Source organism: Caretta caretta, chromosome 3 (assembly GCF_965140235.1).
Source record: "Caretta caretta isolate rCarCar2 chromosome 3, rCarCar1.hap1, whole genome shotgun sequence".
NCBI lineage: Eukaryota > Metazoa > Chordata > Testudines > Cheloniidae > Caretta > Caretta caretta.
In genome coordinates, this window is record NC_134208.1 from 41,442,708 (window position 1) to 41,467,762 (window position 25,055).

Consider the following 25,055-nt stretch of genomic DNA (forward strand, 5'->3'; position numbering starts at 1 on the left):
GCTCCCAGCCAGCGGCTCAGCAGGGCTCAGGCAGGCTGCCTGCATGCCATGGCCCCACGTCGCTCACAAAAGTGGCCAGCTGCTGGCACATCTCTGCACGCCCCTGTGGTGAGGGGGAGGCGGCTCCATGTGCTGCTCCCGCCCCAGCACCGTCCCCACAGCTTCCCCATTGGCCGGGAACCAGCCAATGGGAACTTTGGGGGCAGCACTTGCGGGCACGGGCAGCGCATAGAGACACGTCCCCCTCACCACAGGGGCGTGCAGAGATGTGCCAGCAGCTGGCCACTTTTGTGAGCGACGTGGGGCCATGGCATGCAGGCAGCCTGCCTGAGCCCTGCTGAGCCGCTGGCTGGGAGCCGCCTGTGGTAAGCACCTCCCAGCCAGAGCCTGAACCTCGCACCCCGCTCCTGCACCCCAACCCCCTGCCCCAGGTCAGAATCTCCTCCTGCACCCAAACTCCTTCCCAGACCCTGCACCCCAACCCCCTGCCCCAGGTCAGAATCCATTCCTGCACCAAACTCCCTCCCAGAGCCTGCATCCCTCACCCTCCCCTGCACCCCAACACTCTACCCTAGCCTGGAGTCCCCTCCTGCACCCAAACTCCCTCCCAGAAAGAAACTAATATAACAGCTGTTCTAAGTTAAGAAGTAGGCTATTTTGAATTAACTTAACTATATTCTACATGCTTTAAGACTGAAATGTAACCACAGAATGGCTTTATGTTAATTAAAAGGCAAGTTTAGTATAGCATTAATAGCCTCGATGCCATAATTGTGATCGTTTTATTTTAAAGTAGGAAAAGGACTTGTAGGGGCCCCACAAAATATAATCGCCCCTGGATCCACAGGAGAGTTCATCTGGCCCTGTTCATGATTATAATATTTAGATTCAGCCATGAGGCTTGCATCTAGCATGCATAACTTTGTGATACCTGGGACTGAGCCTAAGAGACTTAGTCCCTTTTGTCTGTATGTGCACTATCATGAACAAATAATAAATAATACTACGATGAGCTATTGATTCTTTGCCACAATGAATTAAAACTAAAGCTTATCTTTTCATTATTGTTATACTATTCTCTTTGCAGTTGTGACAGTGCTGAGCTTTTTTCTTACTTGCTTTTCCCTCCTCTCTCTCCAAGGGCTGTAGGTATCACTGATAGTTTTCTGTGTACATTTTCCTATCATTGCTATTGTTACAGTAGAAACAATAGACCCCAAACAAAATCAGGACCCAGTAGTGCTATGCACCATAAATACACATAGCAGGAGACAGACTCTGTTCCTAAGAGTTTACAGCTGTAGACATATGTGACCGTGGGCAAGTCCCTTATTCTATCTTTGTCTCAGTGCCCCATATATAATATATCTACAGTTGTAAACGCATTGTAGATGGGGCACGGAGACACAGAAAGAATAAGAGATTTGCCCATGGTCACATAAGAAATCTGTAGCAGAGCACAAAATTGAACCACATCTTCTGAGCCCTATTCACAAGACCATTGTTCCTTTCTTCCCTTCCAATCTGGTTTTCTTTTCTTAAATGAACACACTACTGTGAGCAAAGTGTATTTGGGTGTATGCAAAGTACACATAGGTTTGAAACGGACAGTTAATTCAAATGCTGTACAAGAATTAGTTTGAATTGCAGCACGTGACTTTGTCTGTGGAATTGATTCAGTGTTTATATGGAGATGAAGAACCCGAGTTACCAAGAGCTTAAATTACTTACCCAAAGCTACAGAGTGTGTCAGACAGTGAATGCAGATTAAAACCCAGGCCTGACTCCCGGGTCCATGATTAGCCCTCTAGACCAAGCTGCCTACATGGCTGTAAAAGTACCTCACCTTCCCAGGGATCATGTAGATTCTGTTTCTAAAACTCGACCTGACTGTTGATAGGAGCTTAAGATAGTGTACATCGCCTAGGGTCTGAGGAACCCGGGCATCTTATGCCATAGCACAAAATGCTAGCATTAAGTCACTTCATCATACAGGTTTAGGAGTTTTCAGCAGCTGTATTGGTTAATCCTGCCTCCCTCAAATGTGAAACACGTATCTGTGATCAGTTTGTCCGCTATTTGATGCGAGAGAACTAGCTTGAGATCTTCAGGTGGCTTCAGTTTCTTCTGCTCCCTCTTATTTAGACTTGCTGAATATAGCATTTTCTTCAAAGGCATGCTTAGCAACCAGAGAACTGCCTCTGCCAGCAATATCCTCCTTTCACTTCTTGTCTTGTCCCTTGGAGGCTAGCTAGCTAGTGTTGTTGGTACCCAACAGGAGGAGAAAATCAAAATACTGTAATGATGGCAATGAAACTCAGGCCTCAGATTAAGGCATCTCAGTACTGACTAGGCATCTGAAGTCTTAATAACTGACTCCGTTTTGAAATCAACAAGGTGGACGCACACACACACAAAATCCAAGAGGGATTGGAATTGTTCATTTCTGAGCATAAATTCACTCTAGTTGGTATTACTGAAACCTAGTGGGATGATTCCCAAGCTTAGAATGTTAAAATTAATGGTTGCAACCTATTTAGAAAGGATTGAGTGGGCAAAAGGGGAGGGGGAGTGGCTCTCTCTCTCTCAAAAACGTCAAATGCCGTCAAAAACGCCATTACCTGTTTCCAAATCACTGATAGCTAAGAAGGAAATTATCTTGAAATCATATGGGTCAATATGCTAACAGATAAAGCACAAGATAGGGTGTTGGTGTCTACTACAAACCACCGAATCACACTAGGGAACAGGTTGACCTATCTATAAAGTGTAGGGGGGAAAAGCTCTGTGATCATGGGGGACGTCAATTTGGATGACCTACGCTGGAGACCTCTTGCTGCTGTTACTAAAACATCCCTGGACTTTCTAAATATTATATATGATGAATTCCCAGCTCAAAAAGTTGCATACAACACAGGGGAATTCGATATTAGCTCTTGTCTTGACAGATAAAAAGGAACTGATCACAGAACTAAAAGTTAATGATCATTTAGGTACAAGTGATTATGGCTTGATCACATTTATAATATAAAAATACAGTCAAGTCCAGACCAGTAATATATATACTTGGTGCTTTAAAAGGGCCAATTTCACAAAACTGAAAACAATTATGAGCCAAAACACCTTAGAGGAAGAATTTAATCCGAAAAATGTGAGTAATAACTGGGAGTTTTTAAAGAACATTTTATTAGACGCTGTGATAGGCTGCTGGGCAACAGCAGCTGTACCAGCAGTCTGATCACTGGACCACCAATTAAATCAGCCCAGAGTTAACCGGAGGGGCAATGCTGTGCCTGACTGATAGATTGGGGATAGACGAAAGAGATTTTTTTTTTTAATTAAAAAAAAAAGTTATCTTTATTCTTCATTTTAAACTAGTATGCTAATCAATTACACAAATAATTTCATTGCATTACCTCTTTCTCAAGGAATTCTCTACCTTGTGCCATGAGCTAATGTCACCGATAACAAGAGGAGTTTTTTTGTTTTTTTAGCAGATAGACTGAAGAGATACAAAGCTAACAAATCTATTACCCCAGAAAGCTGAAAGGCACAGGGAAGATGTGCTTGGAGGAGGCAGGCTTTTGTGAGTCAGAGCCAGAACCAGGAAAGATTTCTCAGAGAGAAGATATGGGCTGTCTCCCCCATCCTTGGCAGAGAGAGATAGGAAGTGTATGCTATTGTAAATACTGAGCAGCACAAGATTGTAAAGGTGGTGGGGAGAACACTATAAATAAATTACACAAGGTGTTTGAGAAGGAGACGGTCTCTGAGAGGTCTGAGGCTAGAAAAGAGACAGGAGTTGGATGCAGCCCTGTCTCATATGCCCTAAAAGCCACAATCCAGAAAGAAAGCCACAGTGGTTTAAAAAATGACCTTGTTTAAAGAGGAAGTGACGGCATCTATTAAAAAAACAACAACAACAACAAAAAACACCACCATAACAAATGGAAGAAAGGGGAAGTTGATAATAATGAATATAAATCAGAAGTTAGGAATTGTAGAACATTGATAAGGGAAGTAAAGGAACATATGGAGAAATCTCTCTGACCAGCAGAGTTAAGGACAATAAGTAAGCATTTTTAAGTATATTAGGAACAAACAAACAAACAAACCAAAAATCCTAACAATGGCATTGGTCCATTACTAAATAAAAATTGTAGAATTATCATTAATAATGCAGAAAAGGTATATGTGTTCAATAAATATTTGTGTATTTGGAGGGAAAAGATGATGTGATGTGACTTTCCACTGCACTAGTATCTCAGGATACTGTTCAACAGCAACTAATAAAGTTAAACATTTTTAAATCAGCAAGTCTGGATAACTTGCATCCAAGAGTTTGAAAAGTGCTGGCCAGACCTCATTAGACTGTTGATTTTCAATAAATCTTGGAACACTGGGGAAGCTCCAGAAGACTGGAAAAAGGCTAGTGCTGTGCCAATATCTTAAAAAGGTAAATGGGGTGACCTGGTTAATTATAGGCCTGATGTTGATCCCAGGCAAGATAATGAAGCAGCTGATATGGAACTTGTTAATAAAGAATTAAAGGAGGATAATATAATAAATACATATCAACATGGATGTATGGAAAATAGCTCTTGACAAACTAACCTGATATATTTTTTGATGAGTTTACAAGTTTGGTTGTTAAAGGTAATAATGCTGGACTTTTGAAAGGCTTTTGTAATAATACTTGGACTTTTGTAAGGCATTTGACTTGGTGCCACATGACATTTTGATTAAAAATCTAGAACAATATAAAATTAACATGACACACATTATATGGATTAAAAGTTGGCTAACTGATAAATCTTAAAATGTAATTGTAAATGGGGAATCATCATTGAATGGTTGTTTCTAGTGGGATTCTGCAGAGATCATTTCTTGGCCCTGTGCTAGTTAACATTTTAACAATGATCTGGAAGAAAACATAAAATTATCAATGGTAAAGTTTGCAGATGACACAAAAATTGGGGAGTGGGTAAATAATGAGGAGGACAGGTCATTGATTCAGAGTGATCTGGATTGCTTGGTAAACTAGGTTCAAGTGAACAATATGCATTTTAATACAGTTAAATGTACCTATTTAGGAACAGAGAATGTAGGCAATACTTATAGAATGGGGGACTCTATCCTGGAAAGCAGTGACTCTGAAAAAGATTTGAGGGTCATGGTGGATAATCAGATGAACATGAACTCCTAGTTCAACATCATAGCCAAAAGGGTTGAATACATATGCAGGGGAATCTTGAGTAAGAGCAGAGAGGTTATTTTATCTATGTGTTGGCACTGGTGTGACCACTGCTGAAATGTTGTGTTGAATTTTGGTATCCACAATTCAAGAAGGATGTTGATAAATTTGACAGGGTTCAGAGAAGCACCAGGAGAATGATTAAAGGATTATAAAACATGCTTTGTAGTTATAGACTCAAGGAGCTCAATCTATTTAACTTAACAAAGAGAAGGTTATGGAGTGATTTGATCAGTCTACAAGTACCTACATGGGGAAAAAATGATTGATAATGGACTCTTCAATCTAACTGACAAAGATATATACGACCCAATGGCTAGAAGCTGAAGCAAAACAAATTCAGACTGGAAATGCATACATTTTTGACAGTGAGGAATAATTTACCAAGGGTTGTGGTCAATTCTCCATCGCTTTTATGATGTGGTCAATTCTCCATCAATTTTAAAACCAAGACTGGGTGTTTTTCTAGAAGCTATGCTCTTGGAGTTGTTTTGGGGAAGTCCCATTGCCCGCGTTATACAGGAGGTCAGACTAGATGATCACAGTGGTCCCTTCTGGCCTTGGAATCTATGACTAAACCTGAGGCACTGTTAAGTGCCTTGGCCAGACTCCATGAGCTGCTCTGTAAAGGAGCTTAGGCATACGTGGCATGACCTTCAAAAGGTATATATAAAGAGAACCCTTTCCTCCAGCAAAAGGTGCCTCGATTGCAGAGCTGCAGGCCTATACTCCTATGGAATGTGGCCTCTGATATCCCAGAGGTAATCATGAGCTTTCTTAATACATCTGCTAGCCCTAAAGATGAGGAAGAAGACATTAAGGTAAATTCAAACCTTTGAGGTGAAGAGAATTGTGAGATAACTCATTAGGGAGGCCAGAATTTTAAGGTATTTAGACTACTAAACACCTCTTGGGATTTTCAAACGTGCCTAGGTGCCTAATTCCTATTTGGGTCTGCATCTTTAAGTGCATAAATACCTTTTAAAATCTGACCCTAAGTCTTTAAATCCTTCTCAAGATACAACTTAGTTATAAGGTTAACTAACTTACACTCTGTCTTTCAGAGAACTGTCACTGCAGATCCTGACTCTAGGAGTCTATGCCTTTGCACCTTGAGTATCCGAGCCATCTTAAATGTCAGTACACCTGGGGTGAATGCACACTGACCCACAGATCCAAACCTCCCAGTGCTAGTTGTAAAAGGCCTTACCATTGATTCCCACTGTTCCTATTTTTTTGCCTGCACTGCAGGTCACAGAACAGTCCTTACAATCCAACTCAGATGCCTTTTTAAGGTAATTTTTTTTTTCATGTTTTCTTTCCAAAAAGACTTTTGCACAGGCTTGTGTGTACCATTGAGGATGATTCCTCATCAAGGACTGACCAAGACTGGTATGTGCAACAACTTTGCCATTAACACTCTTGGGGGCAGATTCTGAAACCCTTAATTCCAATGAAGAGCAATTTACACCATGGTTGCTGCCACTGAAATGAGTCTGAGTAAGGATCTCTCAGTCTGGCCCTTGGTGATTACCTACCAAGCTATTCATGAAGAGGAAGTTTCATTAGACAATTAACTTATATATATTCACAACCAGGTTGGTTTTCTTGGAGAAGGAAATTATAGTTATGGATTTTTGTAGGAGAAATGAGTAGAAAAAGGATTCCAGGGACAGTTATGATGGGGGAGGAATCTTGGATGGATAATTTCATATTGAAAAGTGGGGAAGAGGAAGAAAGGAGGGCAGGTGGTTATTTTTAATTTTTTAAATAAGCTTTGGAATGATTTGAAAATAAAAGTTGGCAGGTTTGAGATGTATTTTACCTGATTCAGTCAACTGTAGAAAATAATACCCTCCACTTATCTTTCGCCTGGCAATTTATATCTCAAAGGTTATAACTGTATTAATTAAAATATGTTCTACCTGTTTTATTTTTTAGGTTAATGAGGGGTGGTAGTTATATAACCCAACATGGCGTTCCAGTCTCATGTCATGCATGTTTTTCTTAAATCAATATTAATGTCCACGTCTGTAGCATTCTATGGTTTCGGTTTCACAAAAAATATGAAACCCAACATTGGAAAAAGTCTTTCTTGAGCTACATTTCCCCTCCATCTGCTGGAGCTAGATCTGTCACAAGATGCTAACGCTTGTACACACAACACTTGCCCTTGTCTTTTCATTCTGCTAATTTAGGTCTGTCACATGGCTGCATGAAATTCAGTAAACCAGAAAGCTAAAAAGCAGATCAGCTGAGGTGGGTATGAAGTGTAGACTTCTGAAAATATAACCACGTCACTTACCTATATGATCTAGAAGATGTATGAATTTTGCAAAGAGATTTAAGATTTTAATTTAGCTGTGCAACAGAAATAGAACAAGCCGATTCTTTGTGTCTGGCAACATTACACTTGTGATGCTCAGTAATGGAAAAAAGCATGGCAAACCCTGGATGGTGTTGTGTTAGAACATCTTGGAGCTTTTCAGACAAGGGTCTACAGCTTTCAAATTGGAAGAAGAAAAGAAAGAATAAGGAATTGTTTATTTTAACTTCACTTTGGCTCCTGGCAGTGGAGCAGACACTTCAGAGGCCAGCATTGTCAAATCTTGTCATCATTATCCCGCGCCTACTTCTATATGTATGTACAAGGAAAATGTGTTTGATTCACCTCTGTCAGTTCCAGAATTATGAAGCATGAAGAGGGTCAAAATGCTGATATGTTAATGTAGGTTGTACATTTAGGTACCTGAAATACCAAAGAGCAGCCTACAACTGCTGTAAGTCTGTCTGATAAGCGGTAAATGTCTAATATTTAGATACACCAGCTAACAATTGTGCTTAGCAGCAGCTTTGTATGAATTCTCTTGCCCGTTTGTTACATAGGTGTTATAGAGCTTGTATCTCCCAGGAAACACATTTCACCTCACAAATAGAGGAGATAATACCTATTAAGATAGATCCTGGCACAGGGGGCTTATGGGGCTGAGTGGAGGCTTTTGATGAGAAACTGCCTTAGACAAGGATTGTAGCCTGTTAAGTTTTAGTCACTAGGATATGTGTTGTACTTTTATTTTATTTCTGTTTCTATTATCCTTGCTTCGTATCACTTGAATCTCTGTTCTTTATTAATAAACTCATTCTTGGGTTTACTATGAATTCCTCGCAGTGCAATATATTAAAGCATGCATCCTCAGCTGAGGTAACAGGCTGGCGTGAGCACTGTCTCTCCGACACACCATTTAGCAGCAGCAAACCTCTCTCTCCCTGAGGCCAAGGGGTTAACAAGGTGACTTACAGTTCCGGATGCCCTGAGAAAGCACCACAAGGCGGATACATTTTCTTCCATTTCTCACCTGAAATGTGTCTTTATACTAGGGACATGTTCTGATACTAAGGGTTTTCTGAGCCATTGTATTCATTCATTTATTTTTCAGGGCTTGATCTGGCTATGTACAGAGGCCCAGATCCTCACAAATATTTAGGTATGTAACTCGCAGTAATGTCAACAGGAGTTAGGTTGCGTAAATACTTATGAGCATCTGGGACTGGGTACCTCTGGGAGATGCTATGTGGGAGTTTAAGATTCCAAGTTACTCACCAAGTACCTTGCAGAACTGGGCCCAAAGTTACTTGGTTCACCTGCATATGATCCTCATGCCCTGGCACCAAATTTTGCACTGCTCCATGTGTGACATGAGCATAAATATCAGCTTATGGTCAATACAAGCAGCAGTAGACATAGGCATGAAACTGTATGAAACTTGGCAGCTATGGAGCCTGGATGCATGCTGGAGGGTGTCAGGGTAGATGAGTGAGTGCTTGGTAGTGTGTCTGGGACCACAGGCACCAACTTTCTGATTTCCCCGGGGGTGCTGGACCCCCGCTTCACCCCAGGCCCAGCCCCCACCCCACCGCTTCCCCCAAGACTCACCCCTGCCCCACCTCTACCCATCCCCGCTCTGCCCTCACCCTCCTCTTCCTGCACCCACTCTGCCCCTGCCCCGCCTCTTCCCATCCCATTCTGCCCCCTCCCCCGAGTGCACACCGCCCTCCTCTGCCTCTTCCTGCCCCCGCTCTTCCCCTCCCCCAGCGCTTCCTGCCTGCTGCTGAACAGCTGATCAGTGGCGGGCAGGAGGTGCTGGGGGGGAGGGTAGGAGTGGATTGGTGGGGCCCACTGGTGAGTGCTGAGCATCCACTATTCTTTTTCTGTGGGTGTTCCAGCCCCAGAGCACCCACGGAGTCAGTGCCTATGGCTGGGATCAATAGGTGCTAGAGGGTGCGGGTACTGGGTGTCTGGAGGGAAGCAGGGTGGGGGACTTCTGCGGGAGACAAAAGCTAGTACTTGGCTCCTAACCGACTGTCTCTATCACCACTGCTGCCTCCTCTTCTGCTTGCCTTTATGGCTGCTGTCTGATTGCTCCTTCCCTATGCAGATCCAGCAGTCCCCAAAGTAGTTCCAGGTGGCCAGCAGTTTCAAGTCATTCCTGCAGCCCCACTGAATGCTTGACCTACCCCAGCTGGGCTACATGATGACATGACAGAGCTATTACATGCATGTGTGTCATATGAACTGTGTGATACTTGGCAACCCTTATATGCAGTGTAGTGGTCAAAAATAAAGAAACAAACAAACGTATTGCTGCAGGGTGGAATGACTGAAATATCAACCACTGTTTGGGCAAATAACCTTAATCGGTGCTAATATCATGTTGGAAAAGTGCAGCTGCAATGCAGCAGCTGGAAACCCTCATGGCCTCATTGGTAGGCTTCCAATATATTTATCAATCTACTGTATTATCCTCGGTTTCCTTCTGGTGCAAGGATGCTGATCCTGGAAGTGTGCCCATCCACTGGTGCCCAAGGTCTCCAACATCACCCGCAGTTCTATTGAAAAGAAAAGGTTGGTTAGTGGGTCAGCCTTTCCCTCTGAGGTAACCTTCCACAAGGCAGAACTGGGACCTGTTACCGAATTTACATAGGGTGACATTCTCCCCTGTACAGAGGGGCAGCACAAAGTCTATGCACCTCTTAAGTCTGTGAGAATCGTAGCTAAGACCTATGTGCACAGTGACACACTGGAACATGGTGTAACTGTTGTACGTGAAGAGAAGCTCAGTGAACACAGCATTGCTTAAAAATCATCATGTATGTGACAAGCATGAGCCAGATGGATCATATGTGATCTGGTTGGTACAGTCACATAACTCTTAGTGGGAAGGGGAGTCAAACATATATATTGAGGGAAGGCAACACACCATGTGGGGTAAGGTTTATAAAAAAGAAAATAACTCCCGAGTGTCTGAGTTTTTGCATTAGTTATTGGGTTTCAGTCTGAACGTGAGATATACACCACTGAACAATATCAGGAAGGAGATTAGTTCATGACGTCAAGTGACAAGAATTATTTTTGGCAGGCTTTTATGCATCTGTTTATGTTATATGGAAGCATCTTTCAGTGAGCTGGGAATAAATTGCAACACTTAAATAATGTAAAGGATCTGGATTAGACAAAAACCAGAACATTAAGAATTTGGCTCAAAACTCTAAACATCTCCACATCCTATTATATTAAATTATTGCAGGGGACTTTCCATGGCATATTATTATTTATTTTAGTGGCATTGAAAAGTGTGCTTGGTGTCTCCTAGTACAGATGAAAGGTAAGATCCCTGCCTACAAGTAATGTTCCAGTCCAGCAAAGCACTTAAGTACATGCATAACTTTAAACACGAACAGGAGCAGTGCCATTGATTTCAAGGGCTTAAAGTCATACATACATGTAAGTGCTTTTCTGGACTACGGCCTAATATCAGACATGACACAATAAAGGTTGTAAAAGACAGTGGGTAGTGGAGAGGTAGGGAAGATGGGGCAACATGACTAAGAGGATATTGCTACTAAGCCACCATGATACAGCATGATGGAGCTAAAAAATTATATCAATAGATAGAATGGAGGAAGTGAGTCTCCAGGAGGGATTTAAGAGAGGGGAATATAGTAGCTTTGAAAATCAGCTCCTGAAGGGCCTTCCAGGGGAAAGGAACAGCATCATAGGCAGTTGTGGAAGAAACAGACAAACCAGGGTAGTGTCACTTTTGAAGCTGAGTGGGTGAGAAACAAAAGTAATAAGAGAGAAAGCCAGCAGGATACACGATGATATTGGTATTATTCTAAAATATCTAGACATCATTCATGGATCAGCAGGTTTCTGAAAACAAAATCATTGTAGTCATGTGTGTAGCACTGTGCACTGTCTTGATAGGAGTCATGTTAGCCCTTGCAGTAGGGTGCCATCTATGTAAGTAACACTGACTTCATTGGGAGGAGGCTGAGCCTCAATGTCTAATTGGATGTCTAATTGGATTTTAGTAGGAAAAAGGAAAAAGTTAGAGATGAGCCAGATCTGAAGCCCTGATTACTAGTTTCAACTTTGGAGACTTGGATAAAATTGGACCCAGATCCAAATCAGAGCAAAATCAAAAACACCAGGCTTTTGCCAAGCTCTTAAGTAAATACATTCTCAGCTGGCGTAAGTCGGAGTAGCCTAAAAGATCTGGGTTGAAGTCTTTCGTATTTGTTTTTTGTAGAAAGGGGGGAATGGTACCACAGAAGTGGCTGTCCTCCCTACCAGCCTGAGAGTGGGTAGATCTAGGGACACCATCTGGCACAAATTTAAGACATTTCTCCAGTGCTGTAGACACCTTGGGCTCGTAGACACCACCAATGCACCCAAAGGGTGTTTCCTCCTATTTTTATATAACATACAGGTCAGGATATGTTATATAAATGTTGACATTAAAATAAATGAAAAATGGAGGTGACTAAACAGGGGCATGTGGAGAATCCATTTTGCATTTTGGTTTCAGGAAGCCATTTTCTCTCCCCATTGATATATTCACAGAGGGCTAAATCCTGTATTTTATTCACAAAATTATCTGTTGTGTCATGTAATCTCAAACATCATCTTTCATAGACTGCATCATCCACTTGTGCTAGAAGCTATGTAAATGTATTAGGCCCTTTGTTAATTCTCTCATCACCCCAACTTACCTTCTCTTTGACTAGGTCACTTTCAGATAAATGGGAGATCACTTACATGTCTTTCAGAAGAAGTTTTGCAAGTATTTGTGTACTGAATATCTAATCTAAAGTTTTAAGGGAAGTTCGCAGGACAGGTTGCCTGTATAAAATTTTATTTTTTACACTTCAGGGTAATATAGTCGGGGAAATTTGAGGATCCATAACAGTGTATTTGTATGAATACTGGAGGATCCATACAACTCCTGTAAGAGCAAGTCTACACTACAAAATTAAGTCAGCCTAAATTATGTCAATGTACAGCCACCACGGTAATGAAATTGCTTTTGCAAGTCCACGCTATGCTCCTTGTGTTGACGGTGTGCAACCCCACTAGGAGCACTGTCAGGGTGGGGCATTGTGGGACAACTTCTGAAAGGTAGCAACACTCAATGTAAGGGTATGTCTACACTACGAAATTAGGTTGAATTTATAGAAGGCGGTTTTTTAGAAATCGTTTTTATATATTCGAGTGTGTGTGTCCCCACAGAAAATGCTCTAAGTGCATTAACTCGGCGGAGTGCTTCCATAGTACTGAGGCAGGCGTCGACTTCCGGAGTGTTGTACTGTGGGTAGCTATCCCACAGTTCCTGCAGTCTCCGGAAATGAGATTCAAAAGTTCGCAGTTCTTTTCCTGTCTACCTGGCCAGTGCATCTGAGTTGAGAGTACTGTCCAGAACGGTCACAATGGAGCACTCTGGGATAGCTCCCGGAGGCCAATACCACCAAATTGTGTCCACAGTACCCCAAATTCGACCCGGCAAGGCCGATTTAAGCGCTAATCCACTTGTCCGGGGTGGAGTAAGGAAATCGATTTTAAGAGCCCTTTAAGTTGAAAAAAAGGGCTTCATCGTGTGGACGGGTGCAAGTTTACATCGATTTAATGCTGCTAAATTTGACCTAAAGTCCTAGTGTAGACCAGGGCTTAGCAACATAGTCTACCATCACACTGTGTTGAGCTAACTAACTACATCGACCTAAGCACTACTCCTCTCTGGAGTTAAGCCGGTGTAGTGGGCAAGTGACATCGGTGGGAGCTGCCTAGATGCTGCGTTAGTGTAGATGCTAACAGTTAGGTTGACTGAAGCTGTCTTTTGGATGAATGCAGCTGGAAGCACAACTTGGCCATGAAGGAAGGTCCCTCAACACTTCCAGGATCAGCATCCTGGCACCATGAGGAAACTGAGGATAATGCAGTCGTTTGAGAAATGCATGGGAACCCTACCACTGGACCACGAGGGTGTCCAGCTAATGCTGAGAAGCCACTGCTTTGCAGCTGCACTTTGCCGGCCTGATCTGATGCTCAGCCCCCATTAAGGTTACATACCGAAAGAGCGGTTGACACTTGAATCCCTCCACTCTGCAGCAACAGGTTCGTTTGTTTTCTGACCACTAATGAGAACAAATAGGTGCAGGGCGGGGGTCACTTGTAACCATTAGATGTTAAGTGTAGATTAGTCACAATGCCGGGGTTATAGGCCACTGAAGATGAATGAGCCATGATTTAGCGGGAGGGGACACTGGAAATGTAAGCAAACGCCTAATCGCTCCCTAGGAAAGCAGACCTGTCCAGCCGGGCAGCCGAACAAAGGCGCATCAAGAAGATAAAGAGGCCGAAGCGGAGGGCTGCAGCGCGGGGCCCCGAGCGCCGCTCTTTGTGTGTGCACGGGGCGTGTAGGTGGGCTCACACAAAGGACTCCCCAGCCCCTTTTGAATCCAAACCTCTGACCCTCCCGCGAACGGGGCGATCATGCCGGCGGGTGGCCGTGTAGCCATTTGCACGGCGCGCCCCGCACCCCGGCGCTCCCGCCCCGCGCGCGCACACACACACACACACACCACACACACACACTCCCGCACTCGGGCAGAGCCGCGCGCGCAGGCAGCCCCAGCCGGGCGGAGACGTGCAGATCCGCGGTGCGTGCACACGGGGCCGGAGCGGCAGCGGCACCTCACCCACCGATCCGCTCCCGGCCCTGCCGGCGGCTAGCTCCAGAGCGCGGCGGAGAGCGGGCTGCCGTGTCTATCCCCCGGGCGCTTGCAAATTCGGCCGCCGCCGCCCCCCAGCCGCGGCCGGAGCAGGACACCGCAGGGAGGGCGCAGGGATGCCTCCTGCCACGGCCTGGCACTCGGCCGGCCCGCGCCGTTGTCTGGCTCACTAAAGCGAGGCGAGGTGGAGGTGCGGTTGCGACTGACTGGCGCAGGGCCGCAGGAAGCGCCTTGTCCCGCCGCTGAACCTGACCAGATCCGCTGCTGCAGCTGGGACCGGGTCGAGGCAGCCCCCCGCCAAGGCACTGGACACGCGGAACCAACCTTCCCGGAGAGCGGAGGCGCTAACGTGACACTCTCCCCGCTGCCCAGAGGTAAGCGCTTGGCTAGCCCTGTGTTGCACAGCCCCGCCACGCAAAGGCGTCCCATCCCCAGGCCATGGCAGCTGCCCCGTTCAGGTGTAGAGCCCGAGCGGCCCTTGCTGGCGAGTCAAACCGACTGGTTGTCCTCGGGAACGGAAATGCAGTCCCCTGGGGCTGGGTTTGGCAGCTTCTCGTCCGTGGTTCTCTGCCCCCCCCCAGTCCAGCGGATTTCTTGAGGCTGGATGGAGAACTTAATTCCCCGCGAAGTGTTGATGGGGCACTTGCTCTAAGGATCTCCGGTAGGAGCAAACTGTTCACGGAGTGGGAATTAAAGGCATGTCCTCTATGTCTGCTGTGCAGGATCCTCGGAGACTTTTTATTTAAAAAAAAATCCATCACAACGCAACAGTTAATTGAGAGACAACCTTGTGACTTTGTTCCTAAATTTGTTTTTTTTTTTTAAAGCACCCGACAACAAGCTAAGTGTGTTTATTAGTGGAGATTTGGAACTCTGTCCGTTTTAATCATGCTTTTCTCTTCTGTCAATCCTGATTAATCCAGTTCACTGCCTACCCTGTATAGCACGGCCGCAGCAGCACTGAGCATGCTCCCATATGGAGAGGCATATTTTCTTGTCTCTTCTCCGGCTCTCCCGTAGTAAGCCACATTAAGATCCGGCACCCACCCCCCCTTTTCCTTTTCGCCTTTACTCCTGCTGACCTATTAGAAATCTGAATGACTCAGCACCTTTACGGTCATGTTTAAGCCTGTTTAACAGCAGCATAATAGTAGATTCCCTCATTCATTTTTACTGAACACTTGCCCAACCTACTAAAAACCACATGAATGGTACAAGCCTTCGGTATGCGTACACATGTTACTTAACATCATGGCAGGTAACGCCTCAGGAAGAATTCTACAGAATTTAATAGAGTTGAAACCAATTGGGTTTTCTAAATTTTACTCTTAAAAACATATAGAACAGAACAAAAAGCAATACACTTTATTTAAATTATAAATTAAACTAATATTAGGAGTCTTTAAAACTACAGAAAGGTTATGATTGTAACTTAATCCAGTAGGGCTTTTCCACAGTGGCATGCAAAGGCAGTAATATAGATCAATGTATATATCCTTTTCTCTGTCTCATCTGTCTACAAAGCTAAAGGACTCTTGCTATTTCACAAATTGACAATGTCCCAAAAGAAATAAATGAAATATTTACTGTAAGAAAATCTTCATTGGCATTTATTAAGACATATTTATTCCATGGTTTAGGTGGCCAATATATCCCTCTTCCTGCCAGTAAAATTCTTCCAATTCTTCCCTTGCCTTCTCAGATAGCATTTATTCATTCTTTAATTAGGAAATCCTAATGCATGTCAATGGGGCCCTCCAGCTGTCCAATACTAATGGTGTCCTATGATAGGAAGCCCTCATAAGAAAAAAGGTATTGGAACCCCATCTTGCCAGCCCTCTCTGATGTAAGTAAATGTTCCTACTGTGAATAGTGCTACTGAAGGCAATGGTTACACTCGTGAGTTAATGGGTACGGGTGGTGGAACTGGGTCTTGGCATTGTGAAAAGATGGGTTCCTTTAACAAACCCTTTTCTTCTGCAAGTTTATTATTCACATGACTTTCCCATATAAAAACAACAACAAAAACCAAATAAAAATAGGTTTCAGAGCAGCAGCCGTGTTAGTCTGTCTCCGCAAAAAGAACAGGAGTCCTTGTGGCACCTTAGAGACTAACGAAAGCTTATGCTCAAATAAATTTGTTAGTCTCTAAGATGCCACAAGGACTCCTGTTCTTCAAATAAAAATAGCCATTTTTTCTACAACCCAAAACCTTTTAAGCTTTTAATGTAGATAGATTTAAAACTTGCATAAACATTAGGTCCCAAGTATTTGGCAGGCATATTTAATGAAAGCCTTTAACAATCCCTATAATAAGGTAAGATTATAGTGTTTAGAACTGTCCTCGGTTTACAGAGAGAGGGATCCAGTTAAAGTAGAGAGCCCAAATCCATGAAAACTGCTGAGCATGCTCAGTAGAGTATCTAACATTCTAAATGGTCCTGTTGCATTCAGAAACAAGGTGGGTGAGGTAATCTTTTGTTGGGCCAACTTCTGTTGGTGAGAGAGACAAGATTTCAGACTTACACAGAGCTCTACTTCAGGTCTGGGAAAGGTACTGAGAGCATCACAGCTAAATCCAAGGGGGAACAGATTGTTTAGCATAAGGAGTTAACATGTAAGAAACTATTCAAGGTGAAGTGGGCAGATAACACCTCTGCAGTCAGAGGACAGAAGAGGGTTAGTGGGTTATAGATCATTGTAATGAGCCTTAAGTCCAGTGTCTTTATTGAGTCCATGATATTTAGTGTCTAACAAAAGTTATGAATTTAAGCTCCCAGGCTTGTCTTTTGCAATAGGGCATTTCATTAGTGGTAGCTGGCTCCTAAGAATTGGGGTAAGAGGCCAAGACTGGGGCCAGTCTACTCCCATAGAAGTCAGTAGCTTTTTTTTTTTTTTCATGTAGAGCACCATCAAGCAAATATTTTCTTATGATATTGAATCAGAAACTGATGCCATTTATGCCTATGGAGATTCTGCAGCAGTGCAGTCAAGGAAGCTATTTCTTTTCAATGAACAGAAATTTATATACCTAGATCCATGGAAATTTTCATTTAAAAATATCAGCTAATTTTTCATTTTATTTAGTCTGATTAGCCATATTGGAACATCACAGTTTCTATGTCTTTTTTTTTTTTTAAATAGTACCATCAACACCCATGTTTAGGGTTCCCTGCATCAAATTTTCTCACAATTTGTTCTTGTCAGAGAACAAACATCCCTAGTTCTCTTTTTTGAAAAATAATTATTTTCACAGTCCACGGTGCCTTTTTTCCTGGGATCTGATAGTTAGAAACAGAAAATCAAAATCCCAGTTCAAAAATGACTTACAAATAGTGTAATGACAAGACCAGCATTTAGCTTTGGCACAAGAGGCCAACATTAGAAATGTAAATCTTGCTTTCTGTCACTTTAAGGTGCATGAAAAAGATGTGAAAATGTTTTTAATAACTTAAATTGAAGAAAATCTGCTACATATAAGGCAACTTCTGCCCTTGCACAATTCCCATTGACAGATGCATATCTGAAAGCAGAATTTGGTTCTAGTGCTTAATTTAAAGAGACAATAGCAAGAGGCAAAGTTTCACTGTTGGCCTAGTTGTGTCACATGTACATAAAGCTCTCTTTCCCATAAATGGGATTACAATTAAGCATTTTCGTATGTACCAGATGTCTCATTGTGAATGACCAATTCAGAATGGACTTTTTATGCCCCAATCCTGCAAAGGCATAAGCAAATGTGTAACTTTACATGTGTGAGTAGTTCAGTCCTATTGAAATTAATAGGACTATGCATGTGTGCAAAGTTATACATGTATTTATCTTTGCAGGATTGGATCCTTAGTAATTTTTTTGTAGACATAATGGATGATCCTGCAGTTCTTTCTCAGGAATGGTCCTTGGATATTATGGCTAATTTTGCCTTTGTAAGGACTACAGGATGGGGCCAGTATAATATGGAAATAACCAAACAATTGTCGAAAAGTGTTGTCCAAATATCTTATGCAACATACACATAACGTTATACATTATATATTCTAAATTATCAGACGCTAATGATCACAATTAAGTTTATAACATATATCTACTGTCCATCAGTACAAAGCACATAATCAATACTGCACAAACAGCAAAAAACTGCTGTAGAGTTACAAATTTTGCCTCTGCGAGAAACAAAAGGACAGTTGTGTGTTAGTTTTTGCGGTGTGACATTGCACAAGCTAGTAGTTTTAGGCAAAGGGACAGCACCTGTCAAGCCTTTCACAAAGAAACATGCCACATATAGCAACTTCCCCTCATATATACACATATATTTTATACAAGCAATTTCTATTCTGTTATGTTGACTCACACATGGTAATTAGCCACAAAGGACATTATAAATATTATTTTAAAAATACAAAGCTATGTATTTTCAGATTAGTTTAATCTGTTTATTGGTTTCTGGTCACCAAATCCTCCAGGGAGTGTCTCAAATCCACATCATCTAGCTGACTGCTGGACTTTGCATTTGTATCTATGAAATAGGTAAAACTTCTGGAACCTGATGGGCTCTTGAACCATTCAGGATATCAGCCTTCTCAGACAAGCAATTCTAGCGAAGGTCTGAAATGAAGTTGCTCAATAAATTACCTTGAGAGTTGTCTTCCTCCCATTGTGGCTCCCCCCCCCACACACACACAATGGAACAACAAGGATTAACCATTGGAGCTAAACTATTCCTCTTTTTGTGATCTGTATTATTAATAGGGAGGATACTAAAAACTGAGGACCAACTCTTTGGCATTAAGAGAGCATGAAGCAGTATAACTATTTTCAACAATAGCTCTCAATCACTCAAAGTCACAATTTGTTTCAAACATACCAGAATGTTCACACTTTGATCCAGTGGCTCTCAACCTTTACAGACTACTGTACCCCTTTTAGGAGTCTGATGTGTCTTGCTACCCCCAAGTTTCACCTCACTTAAAAACAACTTGCTTACAAAATCAGATACAAAAGTGTCCCAGCACAGTATTACTGAAAAATGGCAGACTTTCTCATTTTTACCATATAGTTGTAAAATAAATCAATTGGAATATAAATATTCTACTTAATTTCAGCGTATAGTAAATAGAACAATATAAAACAAGTCATTGTCTGTATGAAATTTTAGTTTGTGCCAACTTCGCTAGTGCTTTTTATATAGCCTGTTGTAAAACTAGGCAAATATCTAGATGAGTTCATGTACCCCCTGGAAGACTTCTGTGTACCCCCAGGGGTATGTGTCTCCCTGGCTAAGAACCACTGCTTTAATTCCACGGTGAATTCTTCACTAGGGTGTTATGGAAACTCACTAGATACACAAGTCATTTGGGATATTCTACCAAAGTCAGACTACCTCTCAGAGGGGACCGTCTGAAAGCCATAACTTCCACTGCTTTAAGGAAGTGATAGAGTGGGAAAGGGGAGTGACTGCTATGTACCCACAGTCTATGTATAAGTTTGATGTGTGTTTGGGTCCAAACCAGGGACAATTCCAGGGTAGCTCTGATTGACATTCGATCCCTTGAAAATATATTGAATACAAGATCGCCATGATGATGAATCTTAACAGCAGTTAGCTCTTACATGGCACTTCATCAGTAGATGTCAAAGTGCTTTACAATGGAGGTCAGTGTCATTATCTCCATTTTTACAGCTGGGGAAACTGAGGCAGAAAGAGGGGAAGCCCAAGGTCACCAGGCAGGCCAGAGCCAGGAATAGAACCCATGTTTCCTGAGTCACTGTCTAGTACTTTAGCCACTAGACAATGCTGCCTCTTGATAACCCCTGGACTAGACTTGACAGAAAGTTCATTAGTTCAGCTAGGAATCAAGAGAGATGGCCTGTACACCACTAGATAAAGAGAGAACTTTTTCGGTTAGTTCATCCAGGAGTGACTGGCTTGATATAGGAAGTACGGAGTGAAATTCTATGGCCTGTGTCATGCAGGGATCAGATTAGATGATCACAGTGGTCTCTTCTGACCTTTAAATCTATGTATTCATGGGTCTTTGGTACTGTCAGTCTGGCCCCTTGCATGAAAATTGAGTGTATTTTTTTAATCAGGCCAGCAGTTAAATAAGTAGCAGTAAATCATAATCTAAAGAGGGATTAAAATCATTTTTAAAGAAAAATAAAGGTAATATAGACAAAATACCCTTTTCTTGACCATTTATATCCAGCATATGGAATTCCCATTAAAGTCAGTGGGAATGATCCTCATCAAGGCCCAGCTCCTCAAAGGTGTTTTGTATCTAACTCTAGGTGCTTAAATACCTTTGAGGATCTGGGCCCAAGTACTCACAGGATCAGACCCTGTAAATATTAGCATTTTCATGGAAGACTCGATTTTCCACCTCAGCCCAGCCTACGACTGTCTTCTTAGTATGTGGTAAACTTTCACTGTAATGTAAACAACATCGATTTCAATACAGTGTTTATAATGTTTTTTCCCCACTTCTGCAGTTGTGTTGCCCAGATGGACTAGGCTCATATTTTGTTAAATCTCACTTATATAGTTGCTGTTGAATACAGTCCCATCTCCTGTTGAGAACAGAGCTGACAGCCTGCAGGTTTCTCAGACACCCTTGAATTTGGCCACCAGACTGCCTCTGACTTCACCGTGTGTTGCTGTTCTGAGGTCAACAAATGTGATTTTTTTCCCCATCCTTGCGCAAGATGTCATGGGCCAGTCCCTCAGCTGGTGTAAATCAGCATAACTCCCCTGAAGTCAATGGAGTGATGCCAATTTACTGCAGCTTTGGATCTGGCCCAGTGTCTTCAGAAGACACTCCCCGCAGCTGGGGAGTGCAGTGGGCAAGAACAATAAACTGTTAAACTGCTCTGGCACTAATTTTTCTTAAAAGTTGCATACACATTAGGCACGTTGTTGTTTTTACCACCTGTGGGTTCAGCCAAAGGAAAGTGAAGAGCATTTTGGAAAAGCACAATGCTGCAAAGTCAGCAGAAAGAAAAATCCAAACAAAGCAAATGACCCAACCGTGTCTCGAACATTAAAGAATTACAAAAATAACAGACCTCCCCAATCCCCTGATCAGTAAGACACTTATGGCTGTTGGGAATGTAATTGAAGTGCTGTGTCAGAAGCAAATTATTAGTTTAATTTAGGTTTGTACATTAAGGAATTATATATATAGTATTTCCCATTTATGTCTTTTTAAAAAAACGTTGACTCTTCCTGTATATTTTTTGTTTGTTTAATATAGTGTTACTCAGACCTCAGTGGTTTGAGAGCCAAATTAGTGATCAACATTACCCAAAAGAGTGACAGTAGTATGAATTCATATATTTATTATTTTATCAACTACAATTGGTTAATAACATAGTAAAAGCATCCTGAAGGGTTAATAACTTAGACTGATCAATAATTAAATCACTCAGTGTTTTAATATCGTGTGCTGCAAAGAGCCACTGGCAGCTCGTGAGCCGCAGTCTGAGTATTACTGGTTTAGTACATTTATAACAAAATGACATGATGCCCTATGTTCATAAGGCAAGAAAAAATGGACACATTGTAGCATTTCATACTGGTAAATTTCCTTTTTTTTTATTGTTCATTATGTATTGTTACTTATTGTTTGTATTGCAGCGGGACCTATAGGACCCAATTGGGATCAGAACACGACTGTGCTAGACACTGAGCAAACACATAAGAAGTCATGATCCCTGGCCTAGATATGAGGCTTAGAGTGGTACAAAATGTACTACATGCTGGAAGACTATGTATATTCCCATGCATAGAATACCTTCCGATAGTGAGATATTAAACACAGATCTAGAATTTCTAAAGCTCAGGATGACGAGTAAACTCTGGGGTTCTGTTAGTCATAAGATTTTTTAACACATGGTAAGAAGACCCTTTAATTTTCCAAGTGTGGGATTGGTCCCTTAGGCCCAGATTCACCTCTGAACTAGAACTAAGGCTAACACAGGTATTGAGAGCAGTTGATTTGGGGGACTAGTTAGGCACCCAGTGCAATTAGGCCAGTTTAATTTGCACCCCTGTTGCAATAGCCCTTATAAATGCCATAACCACTCCCCAGTTTACCTATGACCCACCTCAGAATGTGTCCTGCACTAATGCCTCCTGTGGAGGTGAGCTGAGGCCACACATTGAAACAACTGAAGACAGTTGGCAGTTTTTTAAAGAGACCTTATTAAGGGCACAAGAGCAACCTATCCCACTGTGCAGGAAAGATAGAATCATAGAATATCAGGGTTGGAAGGGACCTCAGGAGGTCATCTAGTCCAACCCCCTGCTCAAAGCAGGACCAATCCCCAACTAAATCATCCAGCCAGGGCTTTGTCAAGCCTGACCTTAAAAACTTCTAAGGAAGGAGACTCTACCACCTCCCTAGGTAACGCATTCCAGTGTTTTACCACCCTCCTAGTGAAAAAGTTTTTCCTAATATCCAACCTAAACCTCCCTCACTGCAACTTGAGACCATTACTTCTCGTTCTGTCATCTGCTAGCACAGGGAACAGTCTACATTCATCCTCTTTGGAACCCCCTTTCAGGTAGTTGAAAGCAGCTATCAAATCCCCCCTCATTCTTCTCTTCCACAGACTAAACATCCCCAGTTCCCTCAGCCTCTACTCATAAGTCATGTGTTCTAGTTCCCTAATCATTTTTGTTGCCCTCCGCTGGATGCTTTCCAACTTTTTTACATCCTTCTTGTAGTGTGGGGCCCCAAACTGGACACGGTACTCCAGATGAGGCCTCACCAATGTCGAATAGAGGGGAACGATCACATCCCTCGATCTGCTGGCAGTGCCCCTACTTATACATCCCAAAATGCCATTGGCCTTCTTGGCAACAAGGGCACACTGTTGACTCATATCCAGCTTCTCGTCCACTGTCACTCCTAGGTCCTTTTCTGCAGAACTGCTGCCGAGCCATTTGGTCCCTAGTCTGTAGTGGTGCATGGGATTCTTCCGTCCTAAGTGCAGGACTCTGCACTTGTCCTTGTTGAACGTCATCAGATTTCTTTTGGCCCAATCCTCTAATTTGTCTAGGGCCCTCTGTATCCTATCCCTACCCTCCAGCGTATCTACCTCTCCTCCCGGTTTAATGTCATCTGCAAACTTGCTGAGGGTGCAGTTCATGCCATCCTCCAGATCATTAATGAAGATATTGAACAAAACCGGCCCAAGGACCGACCCTTGGGGCACTCCACTTGATACCGGCAGCCAACTACACATGGAGCCATTGATCACTACCCGTTGAGCCCGACAATCTAGCCAGCTTTCTATCCACCTTATAGGAAGTGTGGCAAGAGACCACCCTGGCTTAACCAGGAGATCTTCAATGATCTGAAACTCAAAAAAGAGTCCTACAAAACGTGGAAACTAGGTCAAACTACAAAGAATGAATATAAACAAATGACACAAGTATGTAGGGACAAAATTAGAAAGGCCAAGGCACAAAACAAGATGAAACTAGCTAGATACATAAAGGGTAACAAGAAAACATTCTACAAATACATTAGAAGCAAGAGGAAGGCCAAGGATTGGGTAGGTCCGTTACTCAATAAGGGGCGAAAACAACAACAGAAAATGTGGAAATGGCAGAGGTGCTTAATGACTTCTTTGTTTTGGTTTTCACCAAGAATGTTGGTGGTGATTGACATCTAACATAGTGAATGCCAGTGAAAATGAGTTAGGATCAGCTGACTGAGGAGATTTCCGAGCTATTAGTGATTATCTGTGAAAAGTCATGGAAGACAGGAGAGATTCCAGAAGATAGAAAAGGGCAAATATAGTGCCAATCTATAAAAAAGGAAATAAGGGCAATCCTGGAAATTACAGGCCAGTCAGCTTAACTTCTGTACCCGGAAAGATAATGGAGCAAGTAATAAAGCAATCAGTTTGCAAACATCTAGAAGATAATAAGGTGATAAGTAACAGTCAGCATGGATTTGTCAAGAACAAATTGTGTCAAACCAACCTGATAGCTTTCTTTGACAGGGTAACAAGCCTTGTGGATGTGGGGGGTGGGAAGTGGTAGACATGGTATATCTTGACTTTATATTAAAGTTTTGATACTGTCTCGCATGACCTTCTCATAAACAAACTAGGGAAATGCAACCTAGATGGAGCTATTATAAGGTGGGTGCAAAACTGGTCGGAAAATCGTTCCCCGAGAGTAGTTATCAGTGGTTCAGAGTCATGCTGGAAGGCTATAACGAGTGGGGTCCCAAAGGGATCAGTTCTGGATCTGGTTCTGTTCAATATTTTCATCAATGATTTAGATAATGGCTTAGAGAGTACACTTATAAAGTTTGCGGACGATACTAAACTGTGAGGGGTTGCAAGTGCTTTTGAGGATAGGATTATAATTCAAAATGATCTGGAGAAATGGTCTGAAGTAAATAGGATGAAATTCAATAAGGACAAATGCAAAGTACTCCACTTTGCATTTGGATGGAACAATCAGTTGCACACATACAAAATGGGATATGACTGCCTAGAAAGGAGTACTGCGGAAAGGAATCTGAGGGTCATAGTGGACCACAAGCTAAATATGAGTCAACAGTGTAACATTGTTGCAAAAACCCAAACATCATTCTGGGATGTATTAGCAGGAGTGTTGTAAGCAAGACACAAGAAGTAATTCTTCTGCTCTACTCCGCCACGATTAGGCCTCAACTGGAGTATTGTGTCCAGTATTGTGTGTTCTGGGCGCCAC

At 42.5% G+C, this 25,055-nt stretch overlaps 1 protein-coding gene across 2 annotated transcripts in view; it reads left to right on the forward strand.

Moving 5' to 3' along the window:
- Positions 1-13,594: 13,594 nt before the first annotated feature.
- Positions 13,595-25,055, forward strand: part of KBTBD11 (kelch repeat and BTB domain containing 11) — a 28,744-nt gene continuing 17,283 nt past the window's right edge. Inside the window, exon 1 of one of the 2 annotated variants that reach the window (XM_048845336.2) lies at positions 13,595-14,697. The gene's annotated coding sequence lies outside the window, so the exon portion shown is untranslated. The remainder of the gene's footprint in view (positions 14,698-25,055) is intronic. The other variant, XM_048845337.2, reaches the window with a different exon arrangement.